This window comes from Cyclopterus lumpus, chromosome 25 (assembly GCF_009769545.1).
Source record: "Cyclopterus lumpus isolate fCycLum1 chromosome 25, fCycLum1.pri, whole genome shotgun sequence".
NCBI lineage: Eukaryota > Metazoa > Chordata > Actinopteri > Perciformes > Cyclopteridae > Cyclopterus > Cyclopterus lumpus.
This window is the reverse complement of record NC_046990.1, coordinates 8,205,017-8,225,306: the sequence shown is the minus strand read 5'-3', so window position 1 is coordinate 8,225,306 and position 20,290 is coordinate 8,205,017. Positions and strand designations below refer to the sequence as shown.

Sequence of the window (20,290 nt, the reverse complement as noted above, 5' to 3'; positions counted from 1 at the left end):
ATGGGAATCATAATAAATGATGTGCGGTGCGATACAGTTCAATGCTGTATCAACAGGGGAAACGCCCACAACAGCATCGCATGCTGTCGCTGTATAAACACACACACACACATACACTCACACTCCACAGTGTCCTCCAGCAGCTATCTGTTTCAAAACCAAGACCTAAAACACACGGCAGGTTTGTTTAGTGTGTTGCCATGTCGACAGTCTTAATTCCTGTAGGGTTGTAGCACACGTGTAAAGAAAAACACACCAAAGTGTGAGCGCACATATCGAGTCACTAATCTGTCGAACGGGTCAGTGTTTGTTTCAGTGTGTACTGTTGGCTTAGGAGCTGAAGGCCTCTCTCTCTCTCTCTCTCTCTCTGTCTGTCTGTCTGTCTGTCTGTCTGTCTGTCTGTCTGTCTGTCTGTCTGTCTGTCTGTGTGTGTGTGTGCGGCCTTGCTAACACCTGGAGAGTAGAATGGGGCTGCTAGTCAGTGAGGTGTGACCAACACACACCTTGGATGTGCAGTTCTTTCTTTTTTGAAGTGCATAGTTTTTGGGGGTTGTTTCTGCATTCACGGTTGCGTGTTAGCGGTGACTTCCCTCATTGATGTTTGGTCGCTCGGTTTCTGAAAAATCAATAAGGCTACGTTTCTCAATTAAGATCTTTTGAGACGGGCCGTTTCGTATTGTTGTTTTGCAAGTGATCGGGATCCGCGTGTCCCCACGACATCGCCAACCGGGGTTGCTGTGGTAACGGCGTGGGCGCCCGCAGCGAGTTGTGACGCTGTACGACGCGAGTGACAAGTCCGTCGCAGGTTGACCCCTCTGTAGGAAACAATTTGGAAATGCGTCCCAATTGTGCAAAAATGTAATTATGATTTTTCTTTTTTTTTTTTTTCGTCGTCCAAACTTTCTAAAAATCAATCTGTATGCAATCTTTTATTTGGCCTGGCAGTCGGAACAAGGATACATACTTTATAGATGTATAAAGTTGTATTGAGCAGTATTTTTCAGACTGGTTTGTTTGCGAGTGATGTGGAAAGCAGTCCCTTTTTGGGAAAAAAAAAAGGAGGTTAAATTAGTGTTTTGAGTGAATGGCAAAAATAAATAGTAATGTTCTCATATGAATGGTCGTTCTCTCTTCTGTCCGCCACACAGCAATTGTTCTTTTGATGGACTGACATCTTTCAGCCGGGTGGTTTCGTTGTTTTAATGGAAAACCTTTTTTTTTTTTTACTGAGCAGAGCGTCAGCAGTGTGAGGAGAGGAGGAGCAATTTTCAGATTTTTCTTGCAGCACGGGGAGTAGATTAGAGGTCGTTGAACTGGACCAACCTGTCAGCAGCATCTACTCGAGGCCTCCTGCAGCGCCAGATGCTCCGTTTGTTTGACTCAGAGTCACTCCACATAGGTGATGGATCGATTCCTTAACAAGTACAGCGCACATAGAGGGCGGGCGACCTGCTCTTAAAAACAACACACGCTTGAAGCCCCCCCCCAAATCGCCTGCGGACCCCTTCGCTCGTCACCAAAATATTATCTTGAAGCAGCTTGGCAGATCATCACCCATTCCTCCAGGCGGTGCCTTCATTGTGAGGGAGGTGGGTTTATGGAGGCCGAGCTGCAGGAAGCTAACAGATGTCCCATTTGAGCGGAGCTGTGCTGGGAATATCAAGTGTGGCTGCCCGCTTGGTGCTAGTTGGCTGCTGCAGCAGCAAGACAGGCTGTTCACTAAGTGCTGCCCGTCGTGAGTGATCAGTCGTGCCTCTCGCCCAGCCTACCGTGACGCAGCACTGCAGGTCACATGCTGACCTGTGGGCTCATTTTGGTCCAGGCTGTCTATGCACCACTTAGAAGTAGGATATATGGCTTTGTTCAAAGGCATATACTTTGACGTTGTTTGCTTCATTCATACAAAACAAAATGCCGTTTATGGTTTTCATGGGTGGCTAGCCTGTTTGTTGCATTTCTGGAGTCTCCTGCTCGTCAACCTCCTTTAGAGGTGCTGGAGATGTGAACTTTTGGATAGATGGGAGGCTTGTTTTTTTGTATTTTTGCACACTAACCAATGGGTTGATTTAATTGACAATCAGTAGTCAAAGAATCCCACAAAAACACCACTTAGTGTTTACCAGAGATGTGTTCAGGAGGTTCTTGTAAATGAGTCATTTACCAGGAAAAAAAAACATTACAAAAAAATACATATTGACTAAAGAAAGACCAAAACGACCGATTAGTTGACTAAGAGAGTCGACACCCCTATTGATTTCCAGTCGTCACGCTAAGCTAAGCTAACCGCTGGGTTGAGCTACTTGTGTAGAACCTCAAGCACATTACCTGCTCTACACAGCTCAATAATATTACTACATTTTGCCTTAGAAAATAGATCATAGTGACAAGTTGAACTATTTGTTCATTCTTGACCATGAGACGCAAAAATGTTGTGAATTTGAATATTGAATATCTTTATTTTATTTTTTTAGCTGAGGCTACAGAACATAATGGATTCCGTTCAAAGTTAGCATGAAATATCTCTCCACTGGCTCCCTGTCTCAATCCGGATGGACTCCAAAGTCTTACTACTCACCCATAAATGCATAAATGGAAATGCAGAACTCCTTACTCCCGAAACCTCCACCCGCATCCTCAGATCCACAAACGGCTCGCTCCTCCGGGTCCCCAACACCAAGCTCCGCCCCATGGGCGACTGGCTTTTTGCTTATGGGACAGTCTCCCTGACCCTGTGAGGGCAACCCAGACCCTGGACTCTTTAAGACCGGCCTTTTGCTTATGGGACAGTCTCCCTGACCCTGTGAGGGCAACACAGACCCTGGACTCTTTAAGACCGACCTAAAAACCTTTTTATTCAGGAAGGCGTTTTTGACTTTTCTATTATAGTTTGTTTTTAACTATCTACTGGCTCTGTAGCACTCTGAGATTCTTTTTGAATGAAAAGTGCTTTTTAAACTAATATGCATTATTATTATTATTATTATTATTATTCAGCTGTCCTTACGCCCACATGTTCAATCCAGTGTCGTCTTCATGGCAGCTCTGCCGCTATTCGTGCATTAATTTGTGTGTAGATGTGTGTGTGTGTGTATGTGATTGTGACACATTGTAAAGCACTTTACGCCACTCTTGGGATAAAGCTGCCGTATAAATTCAGTCCATTCTCCATTTACATCTTCCGTTTTATAATGGAGCCATTAATGCAGTCCTTTCAGCCGCGTTGCAGCCTGTTAACCGATTCAGCCGCGGTGACGGGGCTTGTTGTCGCGTAGATTAGAGCAAGAGGGCGTTCGGGAGCACCATCCATCACAGCTGTAGTAAGCTCCGCCTTCTGGATGCATTGGATTGACTCTTGAGAAATTTAAAATCCATTTTACTGTTGCATTGATTCCGCCCCCAATTTAAAAGCAGATGGCCTGTCGTTTGTTCCCGAGCCGGTTGTCGGATTTCTTCTGTGTGTCTAATCAAAAGTGCAATTTTAAAGTTGGCAAATGAAACGGCAACAACGCAGCTGCAGTAACGCTTTCCTCAACATTTCCCAAATACAATCCAGGTCAGACGGGAGTGCTGCCGTGCTCCTCCGACAGCAGTACTTGCATTGATATCCCTTTTACTTGCAGCTTTGTGTTGAATAAAACAAGATCCAATTACATTGGAGGCATTGCTTTTTAATATGATTTTAGATGCATCAAAAGGACAGGGTACACACACAAAAAATCGTCTATTGTCCCTTCTGGCTCCCTTCCAATCAAGATCGCAGCGACATTAACAAAAAAAAAATATTCATCTCTTATTGTGCCTAACTTCTTTACTCGATGTGTCATCCGCCAAACCTTTTTCGGCCATGACGAATACCAAAATGTGGCCTCCAACAGACGGTTTAATCACTTGCGGATCATAGTGGCTGTTTTAAGAGGAGGGAGCAGTCGGCACCCAATAAAACTATTCATTTAATAGTTGTTTTTTTTCAAATATTGAAAATCACCGCAGCCAGGAGATGTCCTTGAGCATATACTGAACAATGAGCATATAAAATATTGGGCTGATGGGTCGAGTGGTATGCAGGATTAGCCATGGACAGATACACACATGCACATACACGACCAGGCGCATTATCCCCCCCACAGGCTTTCTTTCGCCTGACGGATAACCAACTACATTTAATTTGACTAGAAAACATCACATTGCACTTATGTCTGTACTTTCTTCCTCACCTCCTGTACCGCTTTGGTGTGAGTCCATTTGATGGGCCTGACATCTGCCCAGAGACCTCCTGGAGGCTCCGTCTTCATTGGCCGCGTCCATCTCAGCTGTCACTTTCCATTTAGGAGCCATTCTTTCTTTTCTAGACCGTCAAACAGCGTTGTCTTATTGGCCTTCGGAGAGCCGTAGGTCTGGCCTCTGACTCTCCTTACGTCAACCCTTCTTGACAAAGACACCAATGTTTTACTGAACTCAAAAGAATCATAGTTTCCACTCTGCTTGGTTTGTGTTTTGATTATGAGAACACACGACTTCCTGCAGAATACCACGTAAGATTTATTAAACGAGACGACTCATTTGCCCCGGTGAGACGCACAGGAAGGTGATAGACACATGCACACACATACACACACAGTATATTACCAGTCCTTAAGCTGATTGGTTCGGTGTCAACAACCTTACCTCTCTTGGAATTCATCCACATGCAAACCTGTCCTCCAAGTCTCCAGCGTGCCCTTCCGCTCAGCCGATCACTGGCTCAACGCTGACCGGACTCGTGTGTTCTCCCGGAGGAAAACAAAGGCTCAGCCGTTTTTTTTTTTTCTCCAGACGACGACATGAAGTGTCCTTCGTGCGTAGAGCCGGAGCGTGTCTACTCGGAGACAGCGGTGCTGCTTTGTGTCATTTCAAGGACACGCCGCAAATGAGACGTGCGGGGTTTTGAGCTAATTAAAGCGGGCAGCCAACCGAAGGTTTGTGCGCCGACGATCGAGCACGGTTACCCCGGCTGCCCCCACTCGGGGTCAGATGGGAGCAGCGGTAGTCTTGTTTATTGGTCTTTCAGACATACGCAAAGGAGGGAAGGCGTTAATATAGCATCTAAGAACTATTTGTAATATATAGTGTAATAGCTGCTTAAGCTGTTGATGTCTGGCTACCTCATGGCCAGCGCCCTGCGGCGGGTTGCAGCTGATAATGTTGCTTAAAGGGTGTGTCGCAATCCATAGTGTCCACCCTCAGCCGTCGCTAATTTGAGAGCCACGTGGAGGCAAAATAATGACAATATTAAAATGATATATAATGAATTACAATGTAGCAGTATCGTAATGTCTGTATTTTCTCTATGCAAAGCATCAACTTGCATTCTTACCACGTGACTCTCGACAAATTCCAGAACTGTCAAATAAACCCAATTCTCAGAAACAAACATTCTACTATTCTTTTAAAATGAACGAGAACTGACATCAAACGTGCCCCCCCTCCCCCCCCCCTGAGAGCGTGAGAACAGGACTGAGGCCTAGCAACGATGGGGGAGAAGGGGAGGGAGGACAGCGGGAGACGGCAGTCACAAGGCCCCGCAAATACTCCCTGAATCAAACGGGCTGTGAGGCTGTGCATGATCGAGTGGCCGAGTCTTCACGGGTTGTGCGTTTGTGCTTGTCACCACGATGGGGATAAAGAGAGCAGGTTTGCTCGCTGTGTGTGTGTGTGTGTGTGTGTGTGTGTGTGTGTGTGTTTTGCGTTTGCTGCCTGAGTGACACACAGAGCCAGAAAGCGAGGGAGAAAAAGCAAGTCCCTGAGTCCGAGCCAGACACTTAATGAAGCCGGGATTTTTCTTCTTCTTCTATTCCCTCTTTTCCGTATCCGCTTAGAAGAATCCCTCTAATAGGTCGTGGCTGAAGGCAGTTTCTTTGCGATATTGACTAAAACACTAACACACACACACACACACACAAACATAAACAGACTGTTTATCCAACCAGTCTGCAGGAGCTGGCCTCCCACTGCCTTCACCAGTGGGGAAAAAGTCAAAGAGAATGTTATGTGTGTCAAAGAATTGAAACGAAAACAAGCATTTGCTGAACAGGAGATGTCAAAAAAGAAAAAAATAACATCAAATCTGACAGCTGAGGGGGGGGGGGGCAACTCCATCTCAAGCGCCGCCACTCGACAGACGCTTTCAAACGGTGCATTCTAACTCCCAATCACAAACGTTTGCTTGTTTTGGTCTTTTCTAGTCAAATCCACACCTCCAAAAAAAAACCCGGGACGCAGGAATGAACGACGCCGTGCAGGTTCTGACATTCGGCTTTAGACGCTAACTCTCCCCCGCTTTGATCCGGAGGCAAGTTTAAAGCCCCGTTGGTCAAAACCTGCCTCGCGACCCTTTGACCCGGAGTCGCCGCTCTGGCATTTAGCAAAGGGCAGATGAGCGTAATGCGGCGTACAGCTCCGCGCAGCATTATGCGGAGGTGTCCGACAGCGGGGCAGAGAGCGGCCATATGTCATCATGCTTCCGGGGATGAAAGGGATGGGGGGGGGGGGGGGTGTCATTAACATACATGACCACAGGTCGTTGTTGCCCTCTCTCAAACCAGCTGCAGTCTCGACAGGCTCGATGGCGACCGACTCCCTCTTATTGAGACTGAGCTCGTAACACACCATTGTTCTGTTTATGATTGCAGGAACTGGAATCCCCGTAAACCCCCCGTTTCAAATAGTCATTCGATCCGAGTCTGACGGATGGTGTGAAGGCGAGAGGCTGTTGACGAGACGTAATTAACAGATTCAGAAGACATCTCCTCGTGTCGTTGTATGTACACCTAATGAGTCCTCATCCGAGTTGAAGGCTCCTTGTTAGTTTTTATATAATTCACAACTGGATAACCAGGGCGGTAAAAGAAAGTGACTGGCGACTAGGGCATTTTGTATTATTCATGGTAATGAGAAGAGATTGGTTGTCTTCCTTCCTTGCTATACATACAGACGGCACAGGGGCGTAACACAACATATATTTCCTAATATCGTTGGCATGCGGTGAAGTCTTTTGTGCCTAAGTGACACATTTTTTTTTAAAAGATTGCTCCGGCGTTTAGGGAGACGCCTACATCGCAGCACGTCTAACGGCCGGAGCGCTCTCGCTCAACACTCGACTAACTTTGTCCTCGTTGGACACAAAAACATGGGGGTGGGGGGGGAAGGGTTGAAGAATACGGACGTTACCCTTCTAGGATACGTGAACCGAAAGGAACAAGGACGGCATCATCCGCCCGCCTCGAATAACTTGATGAAGATACGAGCCTCTTCATCGCCAGTCGCTCATTATGTTCCTCTACCTGAAGGGCACATTCTTGCCTTTTCTCGCTACTCCTTTTCGCAATAAATTAATGTGATGGGATCGTTTCCCAGCCTTTTCTTTCCACGTTACATAAGCAGCATTCAGAGTGTATGTGGACTCCCGGGCATCGTTACTGTCAGACGAGTCATTGTGCTGACAGCACTGTAACACGGTATGAACCCAGCCTTTCCCCATAGTCTCTATACAGCACACCGCCCTATCTGCTGCTATACGTAAACACCAATTCCCTGAGGGGGAAAAAAAAAAAAGAAGAAAGTTATATGTCGTCGCTCCGTTTTTATTTCGTTTATTTTTATTCCTATGTCTAATCCCTCTTAGTGGGGGAGCGATAAGCGTGTTTTGACTCAGCCCCAAATTTCTTGTTGTTTATGCATCCTTTGCCAAACCACGTGGATCCCAGTAGAGTCGGATAATCTCAGTGATGCTAGTATGGCAGGGCTGCAAATACGCCGCTGCCTCCTGGCCCGGGTCAAATCGCAGCAGGGGGGGGGGGGTAGAAAAACCCCAAATGCCTCCGGGCCTGTTTGCCTTCATTCGTCTCCTTTTGCGTAAGCGTTCGCTCGCGGATATGAAATCTGTCGGAGCTGGGTGGCTTTGTTGACGTACGCCTCTCATTTCTCTCTGGTGCTCATGATCTCGACGCTTGGAGGAGGGGGGGAAGGGGGGTGGGGGGGTGGAGAGATCACAGGACGAAGCCTATTTACCCAGAGAACAAAAAAAGAGCCGGTTATTCTTCCTGCAATTTCACACCAGGGCATTTTTTCCCCCTGGGTTTCACAGTAGGGTGCGTTTGTGGCGTTTCCGGATTATTAGTTGGGTTGTGAAAATTCCACGCTTTCCATCCCACCGTTCACACGTTTAGCTTAATGCAGGGAGTCCACTACATACATTACACATTGCCTAGTGTTGTGGTGTTGTTTCTTCACCCATACCACTGACACTTGGCTACGGGGGTTTGCTCTTGTGCTTTAAATGACCTCTTTAGCACTTTTACACCTTTTTTGTGATTGTATGTTTGAATGTCCTGTTCGTATCATTGCTGTTGTGTCTTGAGAAGGAGATTACCTGTCTAAATAAAGTTTGAAATAAGATTATAAAAAACAAACTAGTGGGGCCCTCAGAGAGCACACACCCATGCTGTTTCCACGAATGGAAAGTTACAAGTTAAAGGAAACCTCCTGAGGAAAGTCACGCTCGTAGGTTAGAAACCTGATCCTGCTCTGTCTGTTGCTCCATTAACAGCCGCGAGACGTGGCGGCTGAAGACTGCAGCGTCGGCATTACTTGAGTCTGGATTCTGTGAAAGACGGAAATGTTGCGTTCCCATCTGGGATGTACATCAGAAAGGACTATGCCGACCACAAGTCAGCTGTTCGCGGGGTCACGGAGGGTCAAAAGTGGCATCCCGTGCCACATTTTTCACATGCTCGCCATGCAGTTGACACACTGTGGCGTGACCGTGACCGCTGTCCCTCGAGGGCCCTCGGGGGCCCGTGGCTGTCGCCGCAGTGCTGAGCCTGAGGCGGCGTGGGGAATGTTGGCACCACGCAGCCCGAGAGCAGAAAAAAATAAATAAAAAATGCCGACCTAGCAAGAACAAATACAACAAGCTTTATTGGACAAAAAAAAACAACTGGAAAGAAAGGCTTTGGGGACAGTGAGGGACAACACTAACTAGCGCCATCCTTTTTGCTTTTTAGAGCTGACATCAGGTTGCCGTGGTGTGCCCGGATCCTTTTGTCACATGTCGCTGCCAGTTTACCTCAGTGAGCTGTGGCTGTGAGCATTGGCCTGATAAGACAGTCAGTTCATACTGTTATAAACCCAGTCTTTACAGTTAAAAATGCAGGAAGCTTCCTCCATAAATCCCACTTTGGTTCATATTTAGCTTGTTAGTATAACAATAATATTTAGTTTCCTATGTTCATATTCGAATCTAGTTATATTTCTTCTCAATATAAGCAATTAATGCAGCCTTTCGTCAGATTTGGATATTTTCATCACATTTAAAATGTGTATTTAAATCCAAAGGCATTCATTGAGTGATCAAAGTCATATCACACAGTTAAGGCTGGACAACCGCCGCATAGTGAAGGATACTGAAAGGCCTCTGTTGGTTCTCTCCACCGCGTTCTTTCTCAAATGGTCTTGACTACAGCCTGGCGATACAAGGTATACATCTGTAATTGTAAAGATGTGTAGAAAGCAACGTTCACCGTAAAAAAAAAAGAGCTTCATAATGTAGTTGTTTTGATTGAACTGAAAAAGATATACATACTGCATCCCCGTTTCCATCTTCCTGTTATGAGACTTTAATTTAATCCATTGGTTCTGTTCCTTCTTTGTCATTTGATCTCTGAGACACACACACACACACACACACACACACACATTGTGTTTTGATGGGTTGGCCTTGTAGCTCAGTGAAACAGCGCTGGAAGAGAGGCTTCTGCTCTATGATGAGACAGTAATTAGTACCGACTCCTAAGGGAGTGAAGATAGACTTCACACAGCTTGACACACTCTCTCTCTCTCTCTCTTTCTCTCTCTCTCTCTCTCTCTCTCTCTCTCTTGTCTGTGTGTCTCTCTCTCGCCATTAGCATCCTTTCTGTTCCATCCAAACAAACAGGCAGCTTCCTCAAGATTATTATTGAGCTAACTTCCTCTAGCTTTGAGATGAGGGCTTATGTTTTGTTGTGTGGGCGGGTCTGAGGGGTCCTCCCCAATTTCCTGCATTCTTGGGAACTTGTATGCGCCAATTCATGGTGGAAATGTCTTTTTTACATGCAGGGAACCACAAAATTCATGCACCAGGAAAATATAGTGCATTATAATGAAGTAAAGCTCTCATTCTGCATTCCGCTTTTACTCTTCTCGCTTCTTTTGTGTCAATGATGCATTAATTCATTTAAAGTCATTTATACACTGGGCTTAATTAAATAAGATGGTATGCGTTTCACCAAGAGTTCCAAACTTTCTGCATATTCAAAACATAAAAGTAATACGAGAATACAATCCCAATGTTTAAAGTAACAGTCGTAATTTCACGAGAATAGTATTTTAAGCAATATTTAAAGTCTGCTGTGCAGAGTCGAGCAACTGGCGTCTGCTGGAATATCTACGTTTTTTTGGGGGGGTGAATATACTTAGAAAAGTGTGTTTCTTTTGGGAAGGACACCCCTGTTTGATCAGTCTACTCCGTTTACCTCCTCCACCGTTTGGCTGGGTTCGAATCCACACACACACACACACACACACACACACACACACACACACGGTGATGGACAGCATCTCCAGCGTTTTCATTAGCCAGTTAGACACTGTCATGTGTGCTGCTTTTGTCCATCGGGGGATGGGAACTCGGGTGAAACGGACAGAAAGATTCCGTTCGCTTCAGCAGTTTTTTGCTAGAATGATTGAAAGTGTGTGTGTGTGTGTGTGTGTGTGTGTGTGTGTGTGTGTGTGTGTGTGTGTGTGTGTGTGTGTGTGTGTGTGTGTGTGTGTGTGTGTGTGTGTGTGTGTGTGTGTGTGTGTGTGTGTGTGTGTGTGTGTGTGTGTGTGTGTGTGTGTGTGTGTGTGTGTGTGTGTGTGTGTGTGTGTGTGTGTGTGTGTGTGTGTGTGTGTGTGTGTGAGAGAGAGTGTTTCAGGAGACATTTACCCTTCTTTTTACCCAAAGTGTGTGTGTGTCAGTGGATAGACCTGCTGCTGAGCATTACCCGTTCAGATAAGCCCAGTGAACTCATTTATAACACGATCACACCGATGTCGTCGTTCTTTTAATAAGCTTCCGGGAGTTGTCGTAGGCAGATTGCATTTGACCTCGTTTGGCCGGCCTCTTAGCTTCTTGATACACTTTCTATAAGCCGTCTACTTGTAAAGCCTTTTCCTGCACAAGAGGGCGCGTGAGGGATGTCTGAATGTCGGTCTAGGAGCTGACGTTCGGTATTTGGAAATTCTGTTTTGTGAACATTACAATTTTAAATCCAGCGTGGAGCTAGGCGGAGTCCGCCACTATCAATGACAACCCCCTTAAAGGGAGATATTTACAGAATGTAAAGTAAATACAGTGAATGGCTAACACGGACCAAATGCGACCATAAATAATATGACAGAGGATGTGACTCGTGAATTAATTACCAGTTATTATTTTCCACCAATTTGAAGTTGTAAATCGTATTTCTTTTTAAAGGGATGTCACTCGTTTCACATCTCTACTTAACGCTAGCGGCTTGAGGCTAAATTAGCCGCTGCTAGTGCAACTCTTGGCTGTCCAGTTGCTTCCTGGATAATGTAGGCGGCAGGCTTTGACAAGGATGAAGAATGCACGGAATAAAGTACCACATCTCTGGTTTAGCTGCATCTATTTCTAGGAGTACTCTTGAGTCCAAAAAGGGTTGAGTTCCAAGGTTTAGGAACCCTAACTTCGGAGGCACAATCTCAACTGGTGACCTACGGCCGCAGTAGGCCTCTACCGAAGGTGCCTGACCATGCGGAGCTCTCAAAGTGTTCACAATAATTCACCTTGGATCTTTGAAGAGAAGCCGGTGAAAAGCTTTTGGGCCGCAGCGTTCTGGACCACTTGTAAACGATCCATGTGAGGAGACGGGTGACAAGAGACGGGATGAATTGAAAGCACCGATATTCATCTGCAGCATTTCCTACCGCCGCAGAGTACTGAGCATTCGCTCCAACCTTTTTGTTCTTTGGGTTTTGTCTCCAGCAAGGTCTTAACTCTGGACTCATGCTGTCCTCTTCCAGTACACACCTGCTTTACCCCCCCTCTTCTGCACTGAGCGAGCGGAGTGATTCTAATGAATTCACCCGTAACACGGGTGTGATTAGCCTATTGATTCTCCCTCCCAACGTCTTTGCCGCTGCAGAAATTGCTCTGCACGATTACTTTTCTGTGACGCGGCACATTGGCATCGGCGACCTCTGATGCAAATGCGCCTCGATCGGAGCGGCGGAGGTCGCGCGACACCTCCGCTGTGTATTCCGAACTTATGATCATAACAATAATGTGTTCTGCCGCTGTGCTTTTTGCTTGTGTTTCCCCCCCCCTGCAGACTGAAGAAGAAGTCGCAGTCGGTGGATATTGCCAGTGGGGGTTTCTCTCCGACCCTGGTGCCGGCCTCGCCCCTCAACAAGGCCACGCCGGCCGGCCTGGCCGTGCAGGAGAACAACACGGCCAACTCCCAGCGCCGCAGCCCCCGGTGTGGCGAGCTGAAGAGAGGCTACACCATCGGTAAGTGACGTGTGTTTGTGTAAGATCCGCCACATCATCATGCATATTCATTTCTTCATTTAATATCCTGTGGGGGGATTAAAACCAACAACCTTCTGGTACAGCGCCCACTATTAAATCAATAGAAATGCATGAATTGAACGTGTCACATCCACGGCCGGGCTCCTCCGCGTTTTCTCATCTTCTACTTCATTTCCTGCCCGTCGGTCTGTTTCTGTGTCGGAGGTCAGGCTGCTACTTGTGAGAGTAAAGCACACTTTCAGGGAGCTGACTTTTTTTTTCGCAGATGATGATGAAATGAGTTTGAGCTAAACCAATTCCCGAAACCCGAGAAATGCGGGCGCGTCTGCGGGTCAAGGGTGGAGGAAAGCGAACGCCAGCAGGACTCTGCTGAGGCACTGAAAGGCAATCTGCGAGACCCTTATCCTGACCGATTCCTCTTTTATTCTCGGCGACGTCTTCGGCGCTCGTTGTTTCTCTATGTAGTTAATTTCTCCTCCACTGTACCACAAACGCACCGCTGCTGCAGCACTTTTATTTACCTCCCGATAGAGTCATTTAATTTTAGGAGTGTGCAAACACTTTCATGAACTTTCTTTTTTAAGAGGAGGAATCGGTGTCAGCCACAATTGGCTAGAAGCTAAATTGACACGCATCAACATGAAATTTCGTCTCCCCAAAAACGTTTTCACATAATCAGGAAAACCAAGGTTCATTATTTGACACGGTACCATGGAAACTGTAGGATGAAAAATGGGAAGGGAGGAGAAAAAAAAAGTGAAGAAAATAATGAAAATGTATGTGTTACTGCGTGTTTCTTTTAATGTTTTTATTTTATATTTTGGAACCAGACGTAACATTAAATGATGTTTAATGAGGCTATTTCAAAATTTAAATGTATAAAGCAGTGCCCCTCTTGGGCAGTAACAGTTCAGGCAGAGTGTGGTACTGCAGATACACACAATTATAATAAATAGATATTGGGCTATATACTATAAACTGAATTGAATAAACACTGCAACTGTAGATGGCGCCGTCGCTCTCACCAATGGACTGATTTTCCCCTCGGTCCATTTCTAGATTCTGAGAAACTCGCTAGATTAATACTCGAAGAATCCCAAACCCATCGCCATCCTCTAAAGCAGACTGATGCTCACACAACTATGGTGAGACCTTTCTAGTATCGGCAGCCCATTATTCACTGGACAGTGATGATGATGTCATCCTGCATCATTAGCGCTAAATGGACCCACATGGGTCATATTTCGGTGACTGAAAACAAATCACGTTGCACTTTCTAAATGTCATAAATAATGGACGGGTATACGTGGGACAAAAACATCCAGTACTCACTTTTGAACCAGGAATCCCACATGGAGAAGTATACAAACACAACACACTGTTGGTCCAGCTGCCATTACCTGCACGTGCTGCATACATGTTACCACGGTTACCAAATGATCTCGCATACTACACCGATTTGCTTAAATAGGAGCCAAAATAAATGAGGGGGGGGGAAAAAAACATGACATTGGCCCCAACGAAAGCGAGTGGAAGGGAAAGATTGATAGTTGTCACCTCAAGCGTCTCAGGTGAGTTTATATGCTGATCCATCAGCTTTATTTTCCATCTGACACTTCAGCAGCTCTCTAAATAAAGCTTCCGGTAAATTTTAATTTTAAAGCCTGCCATTTTAGTTATGTAAATCGGTGCAGCGGCTGAACACTCGGAGTGTCTGCGCAGGTGGACCGTGTCCCTTGTGGGGTCACAGGTCACGAAGGTGCGTCCCGGTGAGGGGAGAATTGCGGGATAAATGCTCGGCAGGACAGGTGGGAGTGACTGCTGATATTTCCGCCCCGCTCTTAACATCCATCACCCAATTGGTTGGCAACCGTGGGCTCTTTTTTTTTTTTTTTTTTTACAGGGTCAGAAGTCACTGTTCAGCCACTCGGCCAATAAATGAACCGCCGCTTGTGACTCGTGTGCTTTTTTTTTCATGGCTTTTAACTGAAAGGTACCAAATTGTACAAGCTTTTAAAGTGCGAGTCGCAGCAGTTGATCATTTGCTCCGGCCACCATTGGCCTATATAAAACCACACTCTCGCCCCCCCCCCCCTTTTCCTACTACAGAAATACAGCGTCTGTCAGTCATTTACGCCGCCGTGTCACATGATGTGACATTCATTAGTGACTGTGTCCCGTCTCTCTGGTCCCTATCTAGATAAGATCCAGGAAGCGGAGCCCTGTGGCATTTTTTTTTTTATGCAGTCGAACCCGGGCCAGGCTGCTCATCATGCTAATTTATTCCAATTGGATAGTAATAATGTGGCAGGCAGCTTGCTGTGCCGTGCGGTCAGACTTCAGACGGAACTGTCATTAGAGGCAGGCAAGCACATTACCACCGACATTTTAATATCCCCACACACACACACACACACACACACACACACACACACACACACACACACACACCTACCGGGACGACCCCCACCGCAGCCATCGCTCTCAGAGAAGGTGTCGGACAGCTGGCCGTTGTCAGAGTGACGTTGTTCAGGAGCATTTCCTGTTTGTGTGCAAAGGAGGAAAGAAGAGAAGGTGTGACACCGGCTCGCCCCAAACTCCCACCGTCTCTCCGTCTGTCAGCCTCGAAAGTCGCACCCGTACACGTCTGACCTTTTTTTTTTACATTATGTAGCCAAACTGTAGCCTCTCCACTCCGGAGCTCACCGAGCTCTACACGCTGATTTAAAAGGCCAAGCAGGACACGCCGCTGTAGACTCATTAAGTGGAACTTCGAGTGTGCGTTTGAAAACTCTTTGGACACATTATGTTCTTGTTGGACACGTGCTGCACAAGGGCTCTTTCTTTTTCTTCCCCCGAGGCCGACTCGCATGCCAGTTCTGTATGTGAGACGGTTTAAGGCTGTTCGGTACGGCATGTGGAGATAGATATGCCGCCGTCCTTCTTGCCGATGTCTTGCTAAGGGAGAGACTTCCCAGCGTGTCGCTGCACTAATGGCTTCTAAAAGGAGAGCTGCTGCACTTCTCGCCTCCTTGTATTCCCCCCCCCCTCCTTTTCCCCGTCTTCACCTTGTCTCACACTCTCTCCATCTTCACACTCTATACCCTGTTGTCCTCTGATGTACCACCTCTGACGTGACCGACCTTGACTGCCGGTCTGGGGGAGGCATTTCATCGCATTATGCCGTTGTCCGACTTGGGCCGCTGTTCCACTTTGTCCTTTTTTTTTTTCAATGCAACGTTTGTGATCGGGTGAGACTCGAATGCGACCTGCCAGATCGGATATGTGGCGCGGTCAAAGGAGTGTCTGGTGGATAGAAACATTTCATTCATTTTTATAAATTCTTCACAATAACAGTCCCCCTGTTATTGTCGCTGCTCACTCTCCCTCCCTGCAGTGTGAGTAAACTTGTTTTATTGAAAAATTGCCACCAACAAAGCTCCACTAATTCAGTGAACTCATTATTTATCTATACATTATTTGCAATATACGTACGGACCCCCTTTTTATTTTGTTGTTTTTAAAAGCTTTTCCTTTTTAAAGCTGCAAAATCCAGAACTGCCCCATCTTTCCTCCTATCTTCCCTTTGCTCTCCTCGGATGGGGGGGGGGGGCTACGTTTGATTGTGCCCATGTGCTGTCCACCCCTTACCGAGGTCCAAACTCAATGCGTGCCGGACCACCTTTTTAGAATGCGGTCTGGCTGATCGGATCCCGATGCAAGCAAGATCAGATACAGACCCTGTGTCCACATAGTGCCCTTCAGCCCAGCGTTTCAACTGTTTCTATGACAACAATATCTTGACAACATATCACCACCCCTTGCATGATAGACCCCTCGCATGTGCTTTTTTATTTTCTATTTGGGCTCTTGTGTATTTTCTATTTTTCGTGAGCAGCAAACGAAGTACGTCTGCTTCATACTCGTATAGATAAATAAGCTTGTCGCGGCTCAATCATACAGACGTGACGTTGGAACAAAAGCGACGCGGACGGGAATAAAAGCACAACGGTCACCAGCAGCATTTCAGTGTCCGCCTGGCCGACCTGCTCCTAAATGGGATTTTCATGTCTTTTTGTTATGATGGTGTCGGTCCAAAATATAGAGCTCAGGATAGACGGGCACGGCCGAAACTGGCTTCTGCTCTACTTACTACGGTGACGTCAACGGCACTTTTCTGAAAGGTTCAGAGATTTGAAGAGCGGCCACACAAAAAAAAAAAAACAACGTGCCTTCTCTCTCGGCGCTACGCTTACGCTCTCTCCACATTGGGAACAAGTGAAAAAAGAAAGCGTTGCCATGTGGACGGAGGCCCTAAATGAGTCCTGGCCTGATCGGACGACCGTGGCCTTAGTTCCAGAGACAGAAAAAGTCCTACTCGTGCACAAATATACAAAATACGGATGACCCGACTGTCAAAATAAAATAAAAAGTACGTATGGTTTAGGAAGTATCTATATTTTTATAGAAAATATTCAGAACGTTTTGATTTATATTTTATGATATTCTAGCATGCATTGCCACCTCAGTGATGATAAAAGAGCTGCTAATGACGCCCAGTGGAATCGGCAAGTAGCAGCATTCACCTCAGCAGTCAGATTTAAAGAGCAGGAAAGATGGAGCTGTGAGCTCAGGGAATTAAATGTATGTGACCCCCGTATAGGTTCATGTGTTTACATGCCTAAAAATAGCATTTCCAAGCAGCCGTGGCTTTTCTTTTATTTTGCTGATCCAAAGACCTGGTCAATAAGCCCCCAACATGGTATAACGAGCAGCTACTAACTTCTGAAACTGAAATATCTCAGCAGCCATTGGAGCGATTGCCTTGACAGCTGGTACAAACATTACAATGAATTTCAATAATGTTTTGATGATGCCTAAGCTTTTATCTCTCTCCAGCATGTGGTCAGAAATGTTATGTTATGTCTATCAGCATGTTGAAGTTAGCATTTAGCTCAAGGCACAGCTGCCTAATGCTGCATTCACAAACAGTAGGTGGCAAACAGGATGTCATGTTGGTGAAGGAGGCACTTTGAAATTAGTTGAGGCCGAGAAACAATACCTGCGACCGTAGGTAGATTAAAATGCTATATATATATATATATATATTTTTTTTTTTTTCATTCATAGTGTTGTACCATGTCAAGAATTTAAAAGAATTCAAAGAAATATAAAAAAATAATAATCTTGACACTGTACAACACCATGAATGTTTTCCGGCTAGACTGCATGAAAACATGTGCTGTCATCCTCATATTTTCCCAATATTGATCAACTGTAAACGCCTGGTTTCCGACGTGGTCAGAACTAGCTCTAGTCGGGCACAGGGTGTGATGGCGGCGCGGGGACCTCGGTTGTCAGGGATGATTCGTTCGAATGACTGAAAGTATTTATTGCTTCTTGTGGTTGGAAGAATTGATTTTAGGAAGGCGTCTGAAGTCAACCGTTCCAGCGGGTCTCTGTAGAACTTTAGAAAGGGGTTTATGTGGTCGGTCTGTCATTGTTTTGGTAGGGACTTACCAAAGCCTTTATCCTTTTCTGAGCATTTAAACCAGACGAATGGAAATACCCTATTGATTCCCATGCTGTTGCTCCAGACCATGTGGGAGGCAGACCGTCAGAAAAAAGGAGGCCACTCGTCTGTGTTGACCTTAAGTATGAGCCCCCTTCCCCCCCCGTGTTGTACATCCGTATCGAGTCTTAAAATGCGCTTTCAAAGTGAATGAATGAGAAGGAGGGAGGGATGGAGTGAGCAGATGAGGGAGAATAACACGGTAAAAGGGGAAGGAGGAAGGGAGAGAGAGGGGGAGAGCTATTCGTCACGCGCGGTGCGTTTGCCAGCAGAGCTGCTTGTGCGCGCCGAGATAAGCCCGGGCCTCCTTCCCTTGGCGGCACAGGCTGGTCACGTAGCACCAGAAGGCAACTTAGCCCCACCACGCATCCAACGGAGAGTCTTTCCCCTCAGCCGCTCCTCACAGTCTTTCCTTCTGTCCTCCTCACCCCTCTATTGTCTCCCCATCTTTCTCAAGGTCTCCTCCTGACACTGCACGTGTGTTTGAGAGATCGGGTCTTACTCTTCCTAGCAACCACCGGCTGAACAGCCACATGGTTGGGAGCTAGCTGTACAGAGCTAGCTGTACAGTGCAACTCGTGGAGATGTTCAGAGAGGCAAGGGAGAGCAAAAAGTATAGATCGGCAGTTTGTGGCACAAAGAGACGATTGTTTTCTACATTGTTTGTTGCTTTTGAAAAAGTTAAAGGATCTTTTTTTTTTTTGGCTCGAAAATGGCAGGAAAGAAAGATGGGTGATGGCCTATTGTAATCCTATCAAACTTTCATCCAATGGAACGCGTGTATAGTGAAATAAATAAAGAAAACGGGTTATAATGCAAAGACAAACGTGCTTCGCAGTTGTGTCGGCTTACTTAGCAACTCTCTTAAATATTCAAATCGGGTCCCTTTTGACATTGATCCCAGCACCCGAATGTTCAGTCGCATCGAACAATAGGAAAAATAAACCCAGCGTTACACAACATTGAAAGCTTTTCTATTTTATTTGTACAGCCCGATATCACGCATTTTGCCTCGGAGGGCTTAACAATCTGCACAACAAACAACATCCTTTGTCCTTGGACCCTCACATCAGATAAAGGAAAAACTCCAAGAATATATTTTAATGGGGGAGAAGAAGAAACCTCAGAGAGCACAAGGGCTACAGATGTACAGGAGGTTGTAGGCGTTACGCAAACACACCCACACGGGCTCAAGACACCATTTCCACAAAGGTTAATGGCATGCGGCGGTCGTCCCCCAGCAGCTTTGACACCAGCTTGGTTACAGGCGAAAGAATCTCAGCGCTCTTATTCAAGGCTTTTGCGTCTTTCAACTCGCCGCTGATTATTCTCCGAGCTCCCTGCACGTTCTTATCCGGACCAGAGCGGCTGCTTCCGCTGAATTAATGTCCAGAACCTTTTTTGTTTTCTTATCACAATAGGAGATAAAATAAAGAGGCGATGGAAACAAAAACAGCACGACTCTAAAGTTGTTGTTTGGTCTTACCTGGGATCTGGGATTGTCAGCCTTATGGCGAATCCCGAGAGAGTCGTCCGGAGGCAGATTCTTGACTGATTTAGAGTGAACGTCCTCTAAGGCCCCCCCCCCCCCCCCCCCCATTTTCAGAAATGGAAGGTTTACATTGTAACTCAATGTCAAAATAGACCGAGTATTAACAATAGGTGGCCTCCAGCAAATCGCAGCACGCCGTGCAAGGGACACGCCGTGCAAGACACGCCTGGGACGAGAGGAGCACTTATCCTCGGGCCGTCTCAATGTCACGAAGGTCGGTACGATGTTCGCTCGGTCACGAATGTCCTTTCGATATTTGTCTTACATTTTTCTTTCCATGCCTAAACGTCCCCCAGAGACGACGCGCGCACCGTAGGTCCTTCAATCAATTCTGCGCTTTTCAAGCTGCCCCTGCATCCTTCAAGGAACATGAGATGGACTTCAAGGGCGCTTCACATCCGTCGGTTTCAAGGGTACTAAACGCTGCTTTTCCTCCACGTGCTCTCGTTACCTAAGAGACAACGCGGTGTCGATCTAAAACCTCTACACACTGACTTGGATGAGATGTGTTGCTACCGAGGCTGTTGGGCTTTTTCTTTCTTTTGTTCTTTTTTTTTTT

General features: G+C 46.3%; 1 long non-coding RNA gene across 1 annotated transcript in view; it reads left to right on the top strand.

Annotated features, from left to right (window-relative positions):
- LOC117728342 overlaps positions 1–12,583 on the top strand; it is a 47,133-nt gene extending 34,550 nt beyond the window's left edge. The window contains exon 3 of the long non-coding RNA XR_004609121.1: positions 12,408–12,583. This is a non-coding gene — a long non-coding RNA (uncharacterized LOC117728342). The remainder of the gene's footprint in view (positions 1–12,407) is intronic.
- The last annotated feature ends 7,707 nt before the right edge of the window (positions 12,584–20,290 follow it).